This window comes from Phyllobates terribilis, unplaced genomic scaffold (assembly GCF_046119375.1).
Source record: "Phyllobates terribilis strain yellow unplaced genomic scaffold, ASM4611937v1 Scaffold_7__3_contigs__length_470593459, whole genome shotgun sequence".
NCBI lineage: Eukaryota > Metazoa > Chordata > Amphibia > Anura > Dendrobatidae > Phyllobates > Phyllobates terribilis.
The window spans coordinates 18,816,136-18,835,714 of NW_027362767.1; the positions used below are offsets into that span (position 1 = coordinate 18,816,136).

Genomic DNA, 19,579 nt, shown 5'->3' on the forward strand with positions numbered 1-19,579 from the left:
ACTACAGCCTGGACTCTATGGATACATTGTAACAGGACTGTTCTGCTACAGCCTGGACTCTATGGATACATTGTAACAGGACTGTTCTGCTACAGCCTGGACTATATGGATACATTGTAACAGGACTGTTCCACTACAGCCTGGACTCTATGGATACATTGTAACAGGACTGTTCTGCTACAGCCTGGACTCTATGGATACATTGTAACAGGACTGTTCTGCTACAGCCTGGACTCTATGGATACATTGTAACAGGACTGTTCTGCTACAGCCTGGACTCTATGGATACATTGTAACAGGACTGTTCTGCTACAGCCTGGACTCTATGGATACATTGTAACAGGACTGTTCCGCTACAGCCTGGACTCTATGGATACATTGTAACAGGACTGTTCTGCTACAGCCTGGACTATATGGATACATTGTGACAGGACTGTTCCACTACAGCCTGGACTCTATGGATACATTGTAACAGGGCTGTTCCACTACAGCCTGGACTCTATGGATACATTGTAACAGGACTGTTCCACTACAGCCTGGACTCTATGGATACATTGTAACAGGACTGTTCTGCTACAGCCTGGACTATATGGATACATTGTAACAGGACTGTTCCACTACAGCCTGGACTCTATGGATACATTGTAACAGGACTGTTCTGCTACAGCCTGGACTCTATGGATACATTGTAACAGGACTGTTCTGCTACAGCCTGGACTCTATGGATACATTGTAACAGGACTGTTCTGCTACAGCCTGGACTCTATGGATACATTGTAACAGGACTGTTCTGCTACAGCCTGGACTCTATGGATACATTGTAACAGGACTGTTCTGCTGACCACACAGAGCATTGTGTACACTGACACATTGTAGCGAGTCCTCAGCTATGTGAGCAGGACTAATAATAATTGTACGGGTGCAATGTTCTTTACACAGGACGGGACGAGCGGTTAAGTGATTCATCAATATCTGTATCCGCAGATCGATTGACGATTCTCCAGAGATTAATCCTGTATTTGACTTCCTGCACTGATAACGCAGAGATCTTGTTATCGTCACTTATCGCCCTGAATCAACATCAGGCCACAGATTATGGCGTCTATTATCACCCATGCTGACTTTCTAGACTGGGTAGGAGCGGTCCGCTGGCGCCCCAGATCTCTGCACGATTTCCTCACAATCGTAAGTCTGTGGAAAAGAGAAGGATCCCGCAGGTTGGACTTTATTCCATCTGATCCTTTTTTCCCTACGAGATAAGCGGCGTCTGTCAGACATGTTCCCTCCCTCTTCTCTGTTGATCTAGCATGGATGATAAGCCAGTATGTACATTAATGGGGTGTTGCCCGGAAGCTGGGGGATGTTTTTTTTCCAACTTTACCTATTAGTTGGAGGGTTTCAACAATTATTTGAGAAATCCCCCAATAACTTCATGTCTATGGAGCTGTCAGGTCTTTACCCCATTGCATGATTGGGGTTCTCTGTGTTTTTAACATGGCGTTAACTAATAATAGTGAGCCGAGCTGTCAGGGCGATCGTTCTCTCATATACCCCTTCCATATTTGCCCCTGAGCAGCGATTTTGGGTCTAGCAGAGAGAAAGGGGGATTTGAATTATTATTTATTTATATAGCACCATTGATTTCTGCCTACTGTACATGTGAAGAGGTTACATACAAAATACAGATATAAATTACAATGAACAGATTGACAATGACAGACAGGTACAGGAGGGAGAGGGTCCGACCCTTGTGGGCTTACAGTCTACAGGGTAATGGGGAAGGAGACAGAAGGTTGGGGAGTTGTGGCCGCTCCGGTGGTGGTGAGGTGACAGCGGAGTCATTGCAGGCTGTGCTGAGGCAGTTGCTCCAGTGGTGGTGAGGTGACAGCGGAGTCATTGCAGGCTGTGCTGAGGCAGTTGCTCCAGTGGTGGTGAGGTAACAGCGGAGTCATTGCAGGCTGTGCTGAGGCAGTTGCTCCAGTGGTGGTGAGGTGACAGCGGAGTCATTGCAAGCTGTGGTGAGGCAGCAGCTCCAGTGGTGGTGAGGTGATGGAGGGGTCATTGCAGGCTGTGGTGAGGCAGCAGCTCCAGTGGTGGTGAGGTGATGGAGGGGTCATTGCAGGCTGTGGTGAGGCAGCAGCTCCAGTGGTGGTGAGGTGACAGCGGAGTCATTGCAGGCTGTGGTGAGGCCGCAGCTCCAGTGGTGGTGAGGTGACAGCGGAGTTATTGCAGGCTGTGGTGAGGCAGCAGCTCCAGTGGTGGTGAGGTGATGGAGGGGTCATTGCAGGCTGTGCTTAGACAGCAGCTCCAGTGGTGGTGAGGTGACAGCGGAGTCATTGCAGGTTGTGCTGAGGCAGTTGCTCCAGTGGTGGTGAGGTGACAGCGGAGTCTTTGCAGGCTGTGGTGAGGCCGCAGCTCCAGTGGTGGTGAGGTGACAGCGGAGTCATTGCAGGCTGTGCTGAGGCAGCAGCTCCAGTGGTGGTGAGGTGATGGAGGGGTCATTGCAGGCTGTGCTTAGGCAGCAGCTCCAGTGGTGGTGAGGTGACAGCGGAGTCATTGCAGGCTGTGGTGAGGCCGCAGCTCCAGTGGTGGTGAGGTGACAGCGGAGTTATTGCAGGCTGTGGTGAGGCAGCAGCTCCAGTGGTGGTGAGGTGATGGAGGGGTCATTGCAGGCTGTGCTTAGACAGCAGCTCCAGTGGTGGTGAGGTGACAGCGGAGTCATTGCAGGTTGTGCTGAGGCAGTTGCTCCAGTGGTGGTGAGGTGACAGCGGAGTCATTGCAGGCTGTGCTGAGGCAGTTGCTCCAGTGGTGGTGAGGTGACAGCGGAGTCATTGCAGGCTGTGCTGAGGCAGTTGCTCCAGTGGTGGTGAGGTAACAGCGGAGTCATTGCAGGCTGTGCTGAGGCAGTTGCTCCAGTGGTGGTGAGGTGACAGCGGAGTCATTGCAAGCTGTGGTGAGGCAGCAGCTCCAGTGGTGGTGAGGTGATGGAGGGGTCATTGCAGGCTGTGGTGAGGCAGCAGCTCCAGTGGTGGTGAGGTGATGGAGGGGTCATTGCAGGCTGTGCTTAGGCAGCAGCTCCAGTGGTGGTGAGGTGACAGCGGAGTCATTGCAGGCTGTGGTGAGGCCGCAGCTCCAGTGGTGGTGAGGTGACAGCGGAGTTATTGCAGGCTGTGGTGAGGCAGCAGCTCCAGTGGTGGTGAGGTGATGGAGGGGTCATTGCAGGCTGTGCTTAGACAGCAGCTCCAGTGGTGGTGAGGTGACAGCGGAGTCATTGCAGGTTGTGCTGAGGCAGTTGCTCCAGTGGTGGTGAGGTGACAGCGGAGTCTTTGCAGGCTGTGGTGAGGCCGCAGCTCCAGTGGTGGTGAGGTGACAGCGGAGTCATTGCAGGCTGTGCTGAGGCAGCAGCTCCAGTGGTGGTGAGGTGATGGAGGGGTCATTGCAGGCTGTGCTTAGGCAGCAGCTCCAGTGGTGGTGAGGTGACAGCGGAGTCATTGCAGGCTGTGGTGAGGCCGCAGCTCCAGTGGTGGTGAGGTGACAGCGGAGTTATTGCAGGCTGTGGTGAGGCAGCAGCTCCAGTGGTGGTGAGGTGATGGAGGGGTCATTGCAGGCTGTGCTTAGACAGCAGCTCCAGTGGTGGTGAGGTGACAGCAGAGTCATTGCAGGTTGTGCTGAGGCAGTTGCTCCAGTGGTGGTGAGGTGACAGCGGAGTCTTTGCAGGCTGTGGTGAGGCCGCAGCTCCAGTGGTGGTGAGGTGACAGCGGAGTCATTGCAGGCTGTGCTGAGGCAGTTGCTCCAGTGGTGGTGAGGTGACAGCGGAGTCATTGCAGGCTGTGCTGAGGCAGTTGCTCCAGTGATGGTGAGGTGACAGCGGAGTCATTGCAAGCTGTGGTGAGGCTGCAGCTCCAGTGGTGGTGAGGTGATGGAGGGGTCATTGCAGGCTGTGGTGAGGCAGCAGCTCCAGTGGTGGTGAGGTGATGGAGGGGTCATTGCAGGCTGTGCTTAGGCAGCAGCTCCAGTGGTGGTGAGGTGACAGCGGAGTCATTGCAGGCTGTGGTGAGGCCGCAGCTCCAGTGGTGGTGAGGTGACAGCGGAGTTATTGCAGGCTGTGGTGAGGCAGCAGCTCCAGTGGTGGTGAGGTGATGGAGGGGTCATTGCAGGCTGTGCTTAGACAGCAGCTCCAGTGGTGGTGAGGTGACAGCGGAGTCATTGCAAGTTGTGCTGAGGCAGTTGCTCCAGTGGTGGTGAGGTGACAGCGGAGTCTTTGCAGGCTGTGGTGAGGCCGCAGCTCCAGTGGTGGTGAGGTGACAGCGGAGTCATTGCAGGCTGTGCTGAGGCAGCAGCTCCAGTGGTGGTGAGGTGATGGAGGGGTCATTGCAGGCTGTGCTTAGGCAGCAGCTCCAGTGGTGGTGAGGTGACAGCGGAGTCATTGCAGGCTGTGGTGAGGCCGCAGCTCCAGTGGTGGTGAGGTGACAGCGGAGTTATTGCAGGCTGTGGTGAGGCAGCAGCTCCAGTGGTGGTGAGGTGATGGAGGGGTCATTGCAGGCTGTGCTTAGACAGCAGCTCCAGTGGTGGTGAGGTGACAGCGGAGTCATTGCAGGTTGTGCTGAGGCAGTTGCTCCAGTGGTGGTGAGGTGACAGCGGAGTCTTTGCAGGCTGTGGTGAGGCCGCAGCTCCAGTGGTGGTGAGGTGACAGCGGAGTCATTGCAGGCTGTGCTGAGGCAGTTGCTCCAGTGGTGGTGAGGTGACAGCGGAGTCATTGCAGGCTGTGCTGAGGCAGTTGCTCCAGTGGTGGTGAGGTGACAGAGGGGTCATTGCAGGCTGTGGTGAGGCAGAAGCTCCAGTGGTGGTAAGGTGATTGAGGGGTCATTGCAGGCTGTGGTGAGGCAGCAGCTCCAGTGGTGGTGAGGTGACAGCGGAGTCATTGCAGGCTGTGGTGAGGCAGCAGCTCCAGTGGTGGTGAGGTGATGGAGGGGTCATTGCAGGCTGTGCTGAGGCAGCAGCTCCAGTGGTGGTGAGGTGACAGCAGAGTCATTGCAGGATGTGCTGAGGCAGCAGCTCCAGTGGTGGTGAGGTGATGGAGGGGTCATTGCAGGCTGTGCTGAGGTGGCAGCTCCAGTGGTGGTGAGGTGATGAAGGGGTCATTGCAGGCTGTGCTGAGGCAGCAGCTCCAGTGGTGGTGAGGTGACAGCGGAGTCATTGCAGGTTGTGCTGAGGCAGCAGCTCCAGTGGTGGTGAGGTGACAGCGGAGTCATTGCAGGCTGTGCTGAGGTGGCAGCTTCGGTGGTGGTGAGGTGACAGCGGAGTCATTGCAGGCTGTGCTGAGGCAGCAGCTCCAGTGGTGGTGAGGCGGCAGCTCCGGTGGTGATGAGGTGACAACGGAGTCATTGCAGGCTGTGGTGAGGCGGCAGCTCCTGTAGTGGTGAGGCAGCAGCTGCGGTGGTGATGAGATGGCTGGGGGTCATTACAGGCTGTGGTGAGGCGGCAGCTCCTGTAGTGGTGAGGCAGCAGCTGCGGTGGTGGTGAGATGGCTGGGGGTCATTGTAGGCTGTGGTGAGGCGGCAGCTCCTGTAGTGGTGAGGCAGCAGCTGTAGTGGTGGTGAGATGGCTGGGGGTCATTGCAGGCTGTGGTGAGGCGGCAGCTCCTGTAGTGGTGAGGCAGCAGCTGCGGTGGTGGTGAGATGGCTGGGGGTCATTGCATGCTGTGGTGAGGCGGCAGCTCCTGTAGTGGTGAGGCAGCAGCTGAGGTGGTGGTGAGATGGCTGGGGGTCATTGCAGGCTGTGGTGAGGCGGCAGCTCCTGTAGTGGTGAGGCAGCAGCTGTAGTGGTGGTGAGATGGCTGGGGGTCATTACAGGCTGTGGTGAGGCGGCAGCTCCTGTAGTGGTGAGGCAGCAGCTGTAGTGGTGGTGAGATGGCTGGGGGTCATTACAGGCTGTGGTGAGGCGGCAGCTCCTGTAGTGGTGAGGCAGCAGCTGCGGTGGTGGTGAGATGGCTGGGGGTCATTGCATGCTGTGGTGAGGCGGCAGCTCCTGTAGTGGTGAGGCAGCAGCTGAGGTGGTGGTGAGATGGCTGGGGGTCATTGTAGGCTGTGGTGAGGCGGCAGCTCCTGTAGTGGTGAGGCAGCAGCTGTAGTGGTGGTGAGATGGCTGGGGGTCATTACAGGCTGTGGTGAGGCGGCAGCTCCTGTAGTGGTGAGGCAGCAGCTGCGGTGGTGGTGAGATGGCTGGGGGTCATTGCATGCTGTGGTGAGGCGGCAGCTCCTGTAGTGGTGAGGCAGCAGCTGTAGTGGTGGTGAGATGGCTGGGGGTCATTGCAGGCTGTGATGAAGCGGCAGCTCCTGTGGTAGTGAGGCAGCAGCTGCGGTGGTGGTGAGATGGCAGGGGGTCATTGCAGGCTGTGATGAGGTGGCAGCTCCTGTAGTGGTGAGGCAGCAGCTGAGGTGGTGGTGAGATGGCTGGGGGTCATTGTAGGCTGTGGTGAGGCGGCAGCTCCTGTAGTGGTGAGGCAGCAGCTGTAGTGGTGGTGAGATGGCTGGGGGTCATTGCAGGCTGTGATGAAGCGGCAGCTCCTGTGGTAGTGAGGCAGCAGCTGCGGTGGTGGTGAGATGGCAGGGGGTCATTGCGGCTGTGATGAGGTGGCAGCTCCTGTGGTAGTGAGGCAGCAGCTGCAGTGGTGGTGAGATGACTGGGGGTCATTGCATGCTGTGGTGAAGCGGCAGCTCCTGTAGTGGTGAGGCAGCAGCTGCGGTGGTGGTGAGATGGCTGGGGGTCATTGCAGGCTGTGGTGAGGCGGCAGCTCCTGTAGTGGTGAGGCAGCAGCTGCAGTGGTGGTGAGATGACTGGGGGTCATTGCAGGCTGTGGTGAGGCGGCAGCTCCTGTAGTGGTGTAGTATAGTATATCTTGACTTCAGCAAAGCATTTGACAAAGAATCTCACATTTCCTTATTGAAAAAATGACCAAGTATGCAATGGACCAGGCAACTGTTAGGTGGATTCATAACTGGCTTAGTGATCGGACTCAAAGGGTGGTTGTAAATGGCTTCACATCCAGCTGGATGAATGTCTCAAGTGGGGTACCACAGGGCTCCGTCCTGGGACCTGTATTGTTCAACATCTTTATCAATGATTTAGATGAAGGAATTGAGGGTAAACTGATTAAATTTTCTGATGACACAAAGCTAGGAGGGATAGCTAATACTAGAGAAGAGAGAGAGAGGATTCAAAAAGACCTAAATAAACTGGAGCAGTGGGCAGCAACCAACAGAATGGTTTTTAACAGGGAAAAATGCAAAGTACTACATCTGGGCAATAAAAATGAAAAATACATATACAGAATGGGAGGAATAGAGCTAAGCAACAGTACATGTGAAAAAGACTTAGGTATACTAATAGATCATAGACTGAACATGAGTCAACAGCGTGATGCAGCAGCAAAAAAGGCAAATACAATTCTGGGATGTATTAACAGAAGCATACAGTCTAGATCACGTGAAGTCATTATCGGTCTTTACTCCTCTTTGGTCAGACCTCATCTGGAATACTGTGTACAGTTTTGGGCACCACATTTTAAAAAAGACATAGACAAACTGGAGCAAGTTCAGAGAAGAGCGACCAGAATGGTGACTGGTCTGCAAACCATGTCCTATGAGGAACGGTTGCAGGATTTGGGAATGTTTAGCTTGCAAAAAAGAAGACTGAGAGGAGACTTAATAGCTGTCTACAAATATGTCAAGGGCTGTCACATTGTAGAAGGATCATCTTTATTCTCATTTGCACAAGGAAAGACTAGAAGCAATGGGATGAAACTAAATGGGAGGAGACACAGATTAGATATTAGAAAAAACTTTTTGACAGTGAGGGTGATCAATGAGTGGAACAGGCGGCCACGAGAGGTGGTGAGTTCCCCTTCAATGGACGTCTTCAAACAGAGGCTGGACAGACATCTGTCTGAGATGATCTAGTGAATCCTGCTTTGAGCAGGGGGTTGGACCAGATGACCCAGGAGGTCCCTTCCAACTCTACCATTCTATGATTCTATGATTCTATGATATGGTGAGGCAGTAGCTGCGGTGGTGGTGAGATGACTGGGGGTCATTGCATGCTGTGGTGAGGCGGCAGCTCCTGTAGTGGTGAGGCAGCAGCTGTAGTGGTGGTGAGATGGCTGGGGGTCATTGCAGGCTGTGGTGAGGTGGCAGCTCTGGTGGTGATGAGGTGTCGTTGCAGGTGGTGGTGAGGCGACAGTGGGGTTGCAGGCTTTAGCTTTCTTGAAGAGACGGGTTTTCAAGTTACGTCTGAAGGTTGTGAATGTGGTGGATAATAATCGGACATGTTGAGGCACAGAATTCCAGAATAGAAAAGATGGGGGATACTCGGGAGACGTCTTGGAGGTGATTGGCTGAGGAACATACAAGTGTGGAGGAGAGAAGGAGGTCTTGGGAGGACCGGAGATTACGTGTTGGAAGATATTGGGAGATTAGTTCAGTGTAGGTAAGTGTTAGTAGTTTGAGCTGGATACGTTGGGGGAATGGGAGCCAGTGAAGGGATTTGCAGAGGGGAGACACACAGGAGTAGCGAGGAGAGAGGTGGATTAGTTGTGCAGCAGAGTTAAGGATGAACTGGAGGGGTGCGGGAGTGTTGGCAGAGAGGCCACAGAGGAGGATATTGCAGTAGTCCAGGTGGGAGATGATGAGGGCACTAACATTTCAGTAGATTCAGGGTTGAGGAAATGATGGATTTTAGAAAACTGAGTTGGAAGCATCAGGAGGTCGCGAGAGCTTGGATGTGGGGTGTGAAGGACAGGGCAGAGTTGAAGGTTACTCCGAGGCAGCGGACTTTTGGTACAGGGGAGAGTGTGATGTCGTTTGTGATCAGGTAGGGGTGATGAGATGGAGGAAAGATGATGAGCTCAGTTTTGTCCTCAATGAGTTTGAGGAAGCGAGAGGAGGAGGAGGAGGATATGGCTGATAGAAACTTAGGGATTTTGGACAGCAGAGAGGTGACATCTGGACCAGAGAGGTAGATCTGATCTATTACAAGAAAAAAGCAGTGCATTACTGACTTCAGATGGTAGTTGCACAAAGCTGAACTGTAAAGACCCCAAACTGATCAAATGATGTGTACGGGGAGCATTTGGTATACAGAAAATAGAGCAGCTCACCCGTCCTGATGTAAATGAAGTCTGTATGGTGTCACCTCAGCCGCCCAATTCTCCCCCGACCCGAAAGATGTTGCTGGGAGGAGGTTTAAATGTAAAATGCTTAAGGCTATTATTCTCGAGTAGATAAGTGGCTGCCAGAAGGGTCTGGCGGAGGGGGACAGAGGGGTTTGGCGGAGGGAGACAGAGGGGTCTGGAGGAGGGAAACAGAGGGGTCTAGAGGAGGGGGACAGGAGTCTGGAGTAGGAGGATAGAGCGGTCTGGTGGAGGGAAACAGAGGAGTCTGGAGTAGGGGGACAGAGGGGTCTGGCGGAGGGGGACAGAGGGGTTTGGCGGAGGGAGACAGAGGGGTCTGGAGGAGGGGGACAGAGGGGTTTGGAGGAGGGGGACAGAGGGGTCTGGCGGAGGGAAACAGAGGGGTCTAGAGGAGGGGGACAGGAGTCTGGAGTAGGAGGATAGAGCGGTCTGGCGGAGGGAAACAGAGGAGTCTGGAGTAGGGGGACAGAGGGGTCTGCCAGAGGGAAACAGGGGTCTGGAGTAGGGGGACAGAGGGGTCTGGCGGAGGGGGACAGAGGGGTTTGGCGGAGGGAGACAGAGGGGTCTGGAGGAGGGGGACAGAGGGGTTTGGAGGAGGGGGACAGAGGGGTCTGGCGGAGGGAAACAGAGGGGTCTAGAGGAGGGGGACAGGAGTCTGGAGTAGGAGGATAGAGCGGTCTGGCGGAGGGAAACAGAGGAGTCTGGAGTAGGGGGACAGAGGGGTCTGCCAGAGGGAAACAGGGGTCTGGAGTAGGGGGACAGAGGGGTCTGGCGGAGGGAAACAGGAGTTTGGAGTAGGGGGAGAAGGTGTCTGGCAGAGGGAGACAGAAGGGTCTGGAGGAGGAGACTGAGGTGTCTGGAGGGGGGGACAGAGGTCTCTGGAGGAGGGGACAGAGGTGTCTGGAGGAGGGGACAGAGGTGTCTGGAGGGGGGGACAGAGGTGTCTGGAGGAGAGGACAGAGGTATCTGGAGGAGGGGACAGAGGTGTCTGGAGGAGGGGACAGAGGTGTCTGGAGGGGGGGGCAGAGGTCTCTTGAGAAGGGGGACAGAGGTGTCTGGAGGAGGGGACAGAGGGGTCTGGAGGGGGGGACAGAGGTCTCTTGAGAAGGGGGACAGAGGTGTCTGGAGGGGGGGACAGGTGTCTGGAGGAGGGGACAGAGGTGTCTGGAGGGGGGGACAGAGGTGTCTGGAAGAGGGGACAGAGGGTCTGAAAGCAATAGAAAACACATGACTGCTTGACCCATGGTTTTCTTGAGTGCTTTTTGTAGTTGGGGGCCTGACAGTAGGGTCGAGATAAACCAGTCTGTTTCCAATAGAAACTAGAAGTATTGTGATTGCAGCTCTGGATGGGACTATAGTGGGAATGATATATCAGTATGAGGTATGGAAGCATAGTATATTTCATCTAAAGTGCAGCGATTCGGCAGTACATCTCCATAATATATTCTGCAAAGTTTCTCCAAACCCGAGCTTCACTTCAAGTCTCTGAAGGAAAAGGATGAAAAATCCATAACAAAAAGCAAAAAAAAAAAAAAAAAAGCTTTGTGTGCTGAACTCCCCGCGCTTCCATCAGTGAGCGCACATTAAAGGCTTTCATCAACTTCCAAAACATCCTGGTTCACTAATGTGTACTGATCGCTACCGAAAACACAAGTAGGTCAGGTAAAGGCGCGGGGGACCGGGTATTTGTGCCTGTCACTCACAATGTTTGCATTAACTGCTTCAGGCAGGGAAGTCTGTTGGTAACATGGGGGGATCAGGCGTGTCGGGTTTGGATTCAGGGCTCAGTACTGCTTATCGCCTCTAGAGGGAGTGGTGGCCAGAGGTGGGCTCTAGGCAGAATCAATCTCCTTCCCCCTCTGGCAGCTTTATCGTTCCTTCTTATTTCCCCTACACAAGGAGTTTTCTCAGCTGTACAGCCATGTAGTGCCGGGCCTCTGCTCCTTCCCCGGGCAGACAGCCATTTCTATTGGCTGCCCTGCGGTGAGCAGAGGATCGCTCAGGCTATGCTTAGTGACTGATTATACAGATTTTGCATCTTATGACACATACTGTAGTATCGTATCCAGTGTCTATACACTGATACATTGTAGCACATCTTCAGCAATGATGAGGCAATAGATCTGTATAGGTTTCAGCCTCTGCTTGAAGTTTCCATTCCCCACAGCAAGCAGATATCTTGACAATGTTGGGGTGCTGGGACACAACATATATTAAAAAGTTGCAGAACTTAAAGTAAACTTCTCGGGTGTGTCTGATACATTTCTGTTGGTGTCCCGCTCTCTGGGCCTGTAGCATTTGTTGAACTGCAAGTCCCAGCAAGCCCCGACACCTCCCTTCCACCTCAGTTTTGGAGGCAGTCCTGTTTTATGTTTTTTTTTGGTTCTAAAGTCAGACCAGAATGCACAAATCCTGGGGGTGGCGGGTTATCCAGCCTGCCAGACGGCACAGTGCCCCGGGGGTCTCGCTGCACTCTCTAGTCCAGGTACATTGTGGCAGCAGGGTGTGGAGAGATCCACAGGAAGCTCAGGCGGCCGCTGATGTCAGCCATCCTCACCAAACTGGTTATTGGAAGCACGTGACGCTGTGAAGCCGCTGACGTCTTCCAGCGACACGCACAGGCGACATGTTTTGGAGGACTCGTTTTTGTCCCAGGTCCTCAGGGATCTGTTAACACTTTGTCTGCTGCTCGTCGGAATCAGGAGCTGCACCTACTGACGATGGTGGAGATATTGGACGTGCAGGCTTGTTGTTTGCCCGGCCCAGAAGAGACTCGTGGAGCCAAGTGAACTGTATACCGTCCCAGGGATCGCTCGGCAATGCTACAGCCTGTCCTGTAGACCTGCAAGATGAGACTGGAGATGTGGAAGCGTCCTATCACAATATGAGAAAGGAGCGCAGCTGTGTAAGGTCTGGGAAAGCGAAGAGACGAGTGAAGGTACCAAGAACAATCTCAAGGAGCTTCAGAAAATCTTCACCAAATGAAAAGGAATATCAGTAGGATCAACTCTCCTGAGCCGTCTATATGGGCACTCAGGTCATAGGAAGCTGAATAAAATGATTCCTTGATATCTGCGATCTGAGGTCTTATTCCAGAGGAATCCACATTTTTCTTAATATGTAAATGAACTGTTAAGATCTATTGGCCGGACATAGATCTCCACGAGAATCTGCCTCCAGAGCTTATTGTAAATGACGGGGCGTTACCAGTGTGAGACATGTAGAACAGGATAGCTGTCTGTCAGTCATTACATGTCTCACACTGGTAACGCCCCGTCATTTACAATAAGCTCTGGAGGCAGATTCTCGTGGAGATCTATGTCCGGCCAATAGATCTTAACAGTTCATTTACATATTAAGAAAAATGTGGATTTCTCTGGAATAAGTAATCAGATCACAGATATCGAGGTATCATTTTATTCAGCTTCCTATGACCTGCGTGCCCAAATAGACGGCTCAGGAGGGACAATCACTGACAGATTCCCTTTTAAAATCACATATACAATATGGCAAATCTTGTACAAGCCCTGAGTCACATCCTGTACTTTACTCCAGAGCTGCATTCACTATTCTGCTGGTGCTGTCACTCTGTACATACATTATATTACTGATCCTGAGTTACCTCCTGTATTACACTCAAGAGCTGCACTCGCTATTCTGCTGGTGCAGTCACTGTGTACATATATTACATTACTGATCCTGAGTTACATCCTGTATTATACTCCAGAGCTGCACTCACTATTCTGCTGGTGCAGTCAATGTATACATACATTACATTATTGATCCTGAGTTACATCCTGTATTATACTCCAGAGCTGCACTCACTATTCTGCTGGTGCAGTCACTGTGTACATACATTACATTACTGATCCTGAGTTACTTCCTGTATTATACTCCAGAGCTGCACTCACTATTCTGCTGGTGTAGTCACTGTGTACATACATTATATTACTGATCCTGAGTTACATCCTGTATTATACTCCAGAGCTGCGCTCACTATTCTGCTGGTGCACTCACTGTGTACATACATTACTGATCCTGAGTTACATCCTGTATTATACTCCAGAGCTGCACTCACTATTCTGCTGGTGCAGTCACTGTGTACATACATTACAATACTGATCCTGAGTTACCTCCTGTATTATACTCCAGAGCTGCACTCACTATTCTGCTGGTGCAGTCACTGTGTACATACATTACATTACTGATCCTGAGTTACATCCTGTATTATACCCCAGAGCTGCACTCACTATTCTGCTGGTGCAATCACTGTGTACATACATTACATTACTGATCCTGAGTTACAGCCTGTATTATACTCCAGAGCTGCACTCACTATTCTGCTGGTGCAGTCACTGTGTACATACACTACATTACTGATCCTGAGTTACATCCTGTATTATACCCCAGAGCTGCACTCACTATTCTGCTGGTGCAATCACTGTGTACATACATTACATTACTGATCCTGAGTTACATCCTGTATTATACACCAGAGCTGCACTCACTATTCTGCAGGTGCAGTCACTGTGTACATACATTACATTACTGATCCTGAGTTACATCCTGTATTACACTCCAGAGCTGCACTCACTATTCTGCTGGTGCAGTCACTGTGTACATACTTTACATTACTGATCCTGAGTTACCTCCTGTATTATACTCCAGAGCTGCACTCACTATTCTGCTGGTGCAGTCACTGTGTACATACATTACATTACTGATCCTGAGTTACATCCTATATTACACTCCAGAGCTGCACTCACTATTCTGCTGGTGCAGTCACTGTGTACATACATTATATTACTGATCCTGAGTTGCATCCTGTATTATACTCCAGAGCTGCACTCACTATTCTGCTGGTGCAGTCACTGTGTACATACATTACTGATCCTGAGTTACATCCTGTATTATACTCCAGAGCTGCACTCACTATTCTGCTGGTGCAGTCACTGTGTACATACATTATATTACTGATCCTGAGTTACATACTGTATTATACTCCAGAGCTTCACTCACTACTCTGCTGGTGCAGTCACTGTGTACATACATTACATTACTGATCCTGAGTTACATCCTGTATTGCACTCCAGAGCTGCACTCACTATTCTGCTGGTGCAGTCACTGTGTACATACATTACATTACTGATCCTGAGTTACCTCCTGTATTGCACTCCAGAGCTGCACTCACTATTCTGCTGGTGCAGTCACTGTGTACATACTTTACATTACTGATCCTGTACTGATCCTGAGTTACATCTTGTATTATACTCCAGAGCTGCACTCACTTTTCTGCAGGTGCAGTCACTGTGTACATACATTACATTACTGATCCTGAGTTACATCCTGTATTATACTCCAGAGCTGCACTCACTATTCTGCTGGTGAAGTCACTGTGTACATACATTACATTACTGATCCTGAGTTACATCCTGTATTATACTCCAGAGCTGCACTCACTATTCTGCTGGTGCAGTCACTGTGTACATACATTACATTACTGATCCTGAGTTATATCCTGTATTATCCTCCAGAGCTGCACTCACTATTCTGCTCATTTTTATTAGAAGTAGAAAGCTTAATCTTGGACTTCCCAATGACATCTCACCTAATCTACAACTGAGGGGGCAGTTAAGACCCTCATACACAGTAATCTAAAGTCATCTTAAACCGCTAGTATTCATAGAATCCTAGAATGTTCTCGTTGGAGGGGACCTCCAAGGTCCTAGTGTCCAACCCCCGGCTCAATGCAGGAGTCACTAAACCATCTCAGACAGATGTCTGTCCAGCCTCTGTGTGAAGACTTCCATTGAAGAACTCACCACCTCTCGTAGCCACCTGTTCATCTCACTGTCAAAAAGCTTTTTCTAATATCTAATCTGTATCTTCTCCCTTTGTTTCATCCCATTGCTTCTAGTCTTTCTTTGTGCAAATGAGAATAAAGCTGATCCCTCCACAGTGTGACGGCCCTTCAGATATTTGTTGACAGTTATTACTCTCCTCTCAGTCTTCTCTGTTGCTAAACATTCCCAAATCCTCTAACCGTTCCTCATAGGACATAGTTTGCAGCCCGCTCACCATCCTGGGCGCTCTTCTCTCAACTTGCTCCAGTTTCTTCATGTCTTTTTTAAGATGTGGTGCCCAGAACTGGACACAGTATCCAGATGAGGTCTGACCAAGGAGGAGGTGAGGGGGATAATGACTTCACGTGATCTAGACTCTATGCTTCTCTTAATACTTCCCAGAACTATGTTTTCCTTTTTTGCTGCTGCATCACACTGTTGACTCATGTGCAGTCTGTGATCTATTAGTATACCCAAGTCTTTTCCACACGTGCTGTTGCTTAGTTCTATTCCTCCAATTCTCTAGATGTCATTTTCGTTTTTCTTACCCAGATGTAGAATCTTACATTTCTCCCTGTTAAATACCATTCTATTAGTTGCTGACCATTGTTCAAGCTTATCTATGTCCTTCTGAATCCTTTCTCGGTCTTCTCTAGTGTTAACTATCCCTTCTAGCTTTGCATCATCTGAAAAGTTGATTAGTTTACCTTCAGTTCCCTTTTCTAGATCATTTATAGAAATGTTGAACTACACTGGGGCCAGGACAGCTTTGTGGTACCCCACTTGAAACATTCTCCCAATTAGATGTGCAACCAATTATTACCACTCTTTGAGTACGATCACTGAGCCAGTTATGAATCCACGTAACCGTAGTCTTGTCAATCCCATACTTGGTCATTTTTTCAATAAGGATAGTATGAGATACTTCATCAAATGCTTTGCTGAAGTCGAGATAGACTATATCTACCGCATTTCCCTGATCCACCCAGTCAGTGATTCCATAGAAGGAAATTAGATTAGTCTGGCATGACTTGTTTGCTACAAACCCATGCTGGCTCTGGTTAATTATTGTATTCTTATCCAAGTACTTAAATACAGTTGAAACCAGAAGTTTCCATACACTATATAATAAGTCACTCATGCATGTTTTTCTCAATATCTGACATGAAATCAGAATAAACCTTTCCTGTTTTAGGTCAATTAGGATTACCATCATTTTTAATATTTGCCAAATGCCAGAATAATGAGAGAGAGAGAATGTTTTAAAACATTTTTTATTACTTACTGCCGAGTCAAAAGTTTACATACACTAAGATTACTATGCCTTTAAACAATTCTGGACGGCCCATATGATGATGTCATGTGTTTGGAAACTTCTGATAGTTTTTTTTGGCAACATCTGAGTTAATTAGAGACACAACTGTGGATGTATTTTAATGCACACCTGAAACACACTGCTTCTTTGTGTGGCATCATGGGAAAGTCTAAAGAAATCAGCCAAGATATCAGGAAGAGAATTGTGGACTTGCACAAGTCTGGCTCATTCTTGGGTACAATTTCAAGATACCTGAAGGTGCCTCGTTCATCTGTACAAACAATTATACGCGAGTACAAACAAGATGGGAATGTCCAGCCATCATACCGCTCAGGAAGGAGACGGTTTCTGTGTCCCAGAGATGAACGTGCTTTGGTCCGACATGTGCATATCAACCCAAGGACAAAAGCAAAAGACCTTGTGAAGATGATGGTGGTAAGATTGTGTCAATATCCACAGTGAAACGAGTACTGTATCAAGATGGGCTGAAAGGCCACTGTGCCAGGATGAAGCCATTACTCCAAAAGAAACATAAAAAAGCCAGATTAATGATTGCAAATGCACACAGGATGAAAGACCTTAATATTTGGAGACATGTCCTGTGGTCTGATGAAACTAAAATTGAACTTTTTGGGCATAATGACCATCGTTACTTTTGGAGGTAGAAGCTTGGAAGCCTAAGAACACCATCCCAACTGTGAAACACGGGGGTGGCAGCATCATGTTGTGGGGTTGTTTTGCTGAGGAGGGACTGGTGCACTTCACAAAATAGATGGCATCATGAGAAAAGAAGATTATGTGGCAATACTGAAGCAACATCTCAAGACATCAGCCAGGAAGTTAAAGCTTGGGGGAAATGGGTCTTCTAAATGGACAATGACTCTAGGGATATTCCGGCCCCAGAGGAATCTATCAGCGACTCTCATAGAGAACACAGGAATTGGGCAGAGCGAGCGCTCCTGTATATGGGGGAGTCGGGGGGGGAGCGCTGACGGCTATCTAATGTGTGCGGTGGGAGGTGGGGAGGTTAGTTTTTCCTTTGTCTTATGACTGTATAGTGCAATGTGTAAAGATGACAATTTCCAGAATGTAAATTACCAGCCAGACTGTGCAGACACTGAACAAGCAGGACTTGCTGGGAGTTGTGAATTCTGTGATAGGGGAATTGTCATCGCTCATTCACAGGCGTCCAGACATTATATTGCTGCTGTGTTATAGCATTCTCTCTATCGCTGAGCAGATGACTACAATCTGGACCAATGCAGGACACAGACATGCAGTCGATTGCTCCCTGTTATCAGCCACATCAGGTAGGGGAAAGAATGGCTGCCATGCTCTTCCATGTAATAAGTGACGGACTGCACAGCATCCTTCTGGTGCACTGTCATCACTGGTATATACGGGGTATCTCCGGTACCTAGAGTTTACAGTTTCCCTGCACAGTCCCTCAATCTCGCAGCTGATAACAATGGACGTTCGGTCGTGAGGCGACGCTGCTGCTCCCCTGCAAGATAAAGTGACCGATGCGTGTGAACACAGCCTTATACCATCTGAGCTTCTGGCCCATTCTTACTTTTGCGTTTTACCTGGGAAGCTGCTGTTCGTTCATTATTAGGACATGTGCACATTGAATATTTTTTTTTGAGGCGGCGCGGAAACCGCTGCAGAGAACATTATTTTTTGGAGGAGTTTTTCTTTTGATAAAGTAGTTTTGATGACTTCCCCTGGTGATACCCTGTCTGTTCACCCGCGCGGCCGTCCCTTTGTGTTGGCATTTACCTTTGTCCTTATCTTTGATATTGGACTCTGTAATCCATACGCAGCCGCCTGGTGGGTGTCTGAAGTGGGCAGAGTGGAGCTGCCGATGTCGCGCCCTGCATGTGTAATCCTGGTATATACCGCACGCATATATCCATGGCGCAGTAAGGGGGTATATAGCAGAAGTCCTCCCCACTGCCGGCTCCATGCGCATTATCACAGGACAGAGAAAATCCTAGCGCAGACGTGAACCTATTGTCTATTGGAGTCTCCGGTTGTCTGAAATCCACTTACGGCTGTTGCTGTGTCTCTGCTCTATGCTTTACACTGCAGCACTGCTTGTTCAGATCACAAGCTAAAGAGGAAGTCTGTGCTTGGAGAGATGATTTCCATGGCAGCAAGGAAAAAATGATTCACCTAGAAATACCTAAACCACCAGTGAGAAGAGGATGGTCAGGAAATGGACACAAGGGCGGGGCGTCAGTGAGGGGGAGGAGCATCAGTGAGGGGGAGGAGCTTAGACATTGGGAATATGGAGGAAGTGTCTCTGTAGGACTCCAGTGATCTCACATCTGTTGACGCTGACATCTTATGCTTTATCCTCTGTTTTCGCAGAGAAGCAGAATTTTCCGTTAGTCGGACTCTGGTATTAGTCATCAGCTGTGTCTATAAACATCCATGCAAATGCGGACTCCCCCTCCTTCCTGCATAATGGTCTGACCCGCATTTAACTCTTTTACGATGTTATCCTGCCAGGGTAACAATCCACCACAATATTAGGCCTCGTTCACACTGCGTTTCTGTAGTGCGTCCAGGGGATCTGTCTGAATTCCCCCTAAAAATGGGATTCAGACGAACCACCAAGTTTGTGTCGTTGTATTCTACGGCCCTGTCGGCAGCTCGTCTGCTTTCTGTTTTTAGGGAAATGCAGTGTGAACAGGGCCTTAGTGATCCGTCATTTTTCTATGAAATTCTCCGGCAGCCGCTTATCTCCTGTGCTGTGATTTTCAGCATGTTCCTTCTTTCTCCCCCTACATTTGCTGTCAGACAATAGTTTGGAGACCCCGATACACATAAGATTTGATTAACCAGAAATAAAAGGGTTGGAACGGCTTTATATGTTCTGTATGCCAGGAAAATCCAAAATCTCACAGGGTTTGTCACTATTGTGTCCTACACAGGACTGCAGACTGATACATTGTTACTGTCAGCCTAATATATACTGCAGCTGCTGAGCTCAGAGGATTGTCCGGCCTGCGAGAAATGGCAGCAGCAAGCAGAGACGGTGACAGCAAGCAGAGACGGTGACAGCAAGCAGAGACGGACAGCAAGCAGAGATAGTTAGCAAGCAGAGACGGTGACAGCAAGCAGAGACTGTGACAGCAAGCAGAGACGGTGACAGCAAGTAGAGACTGTGACGGCAAGCAGAGACTGTGACAGCAAGCAGAGACGGAGAGCAAGCAGAGACTGTGACAG

At 50.1% G+C, this 19,579-nt stretch overlaps 1 protein-coding gene across 3 annotated transcripts in view; it reads left to right on the plus strand.

The window, feature by feature from the left end:
• FOXN3 (forkhead box N3) overlaps positions 1 to 19,579 on the plus strand; it is a 179,230-nt gene that overhangs the window by 97,873 nt on the left and 61,778 nt on the right. Inside the window, exon 1 of one of the 3 annotated variants that reach the window (XM_073638218.1) lies at positions 11,572 to 12,125. The exons of the other annotated variants lie outside the window; for them this stretch is intronic. The gene's annotated coding sequence lies outside the window, so the exon portion shown is untranslated. Of the gene's footprint in view, positions 1 to 11,571; positions 12,126 to 19,579 lie in introns of those variants that run through there. 3 annotated transcript variants of the gene reach the window in all.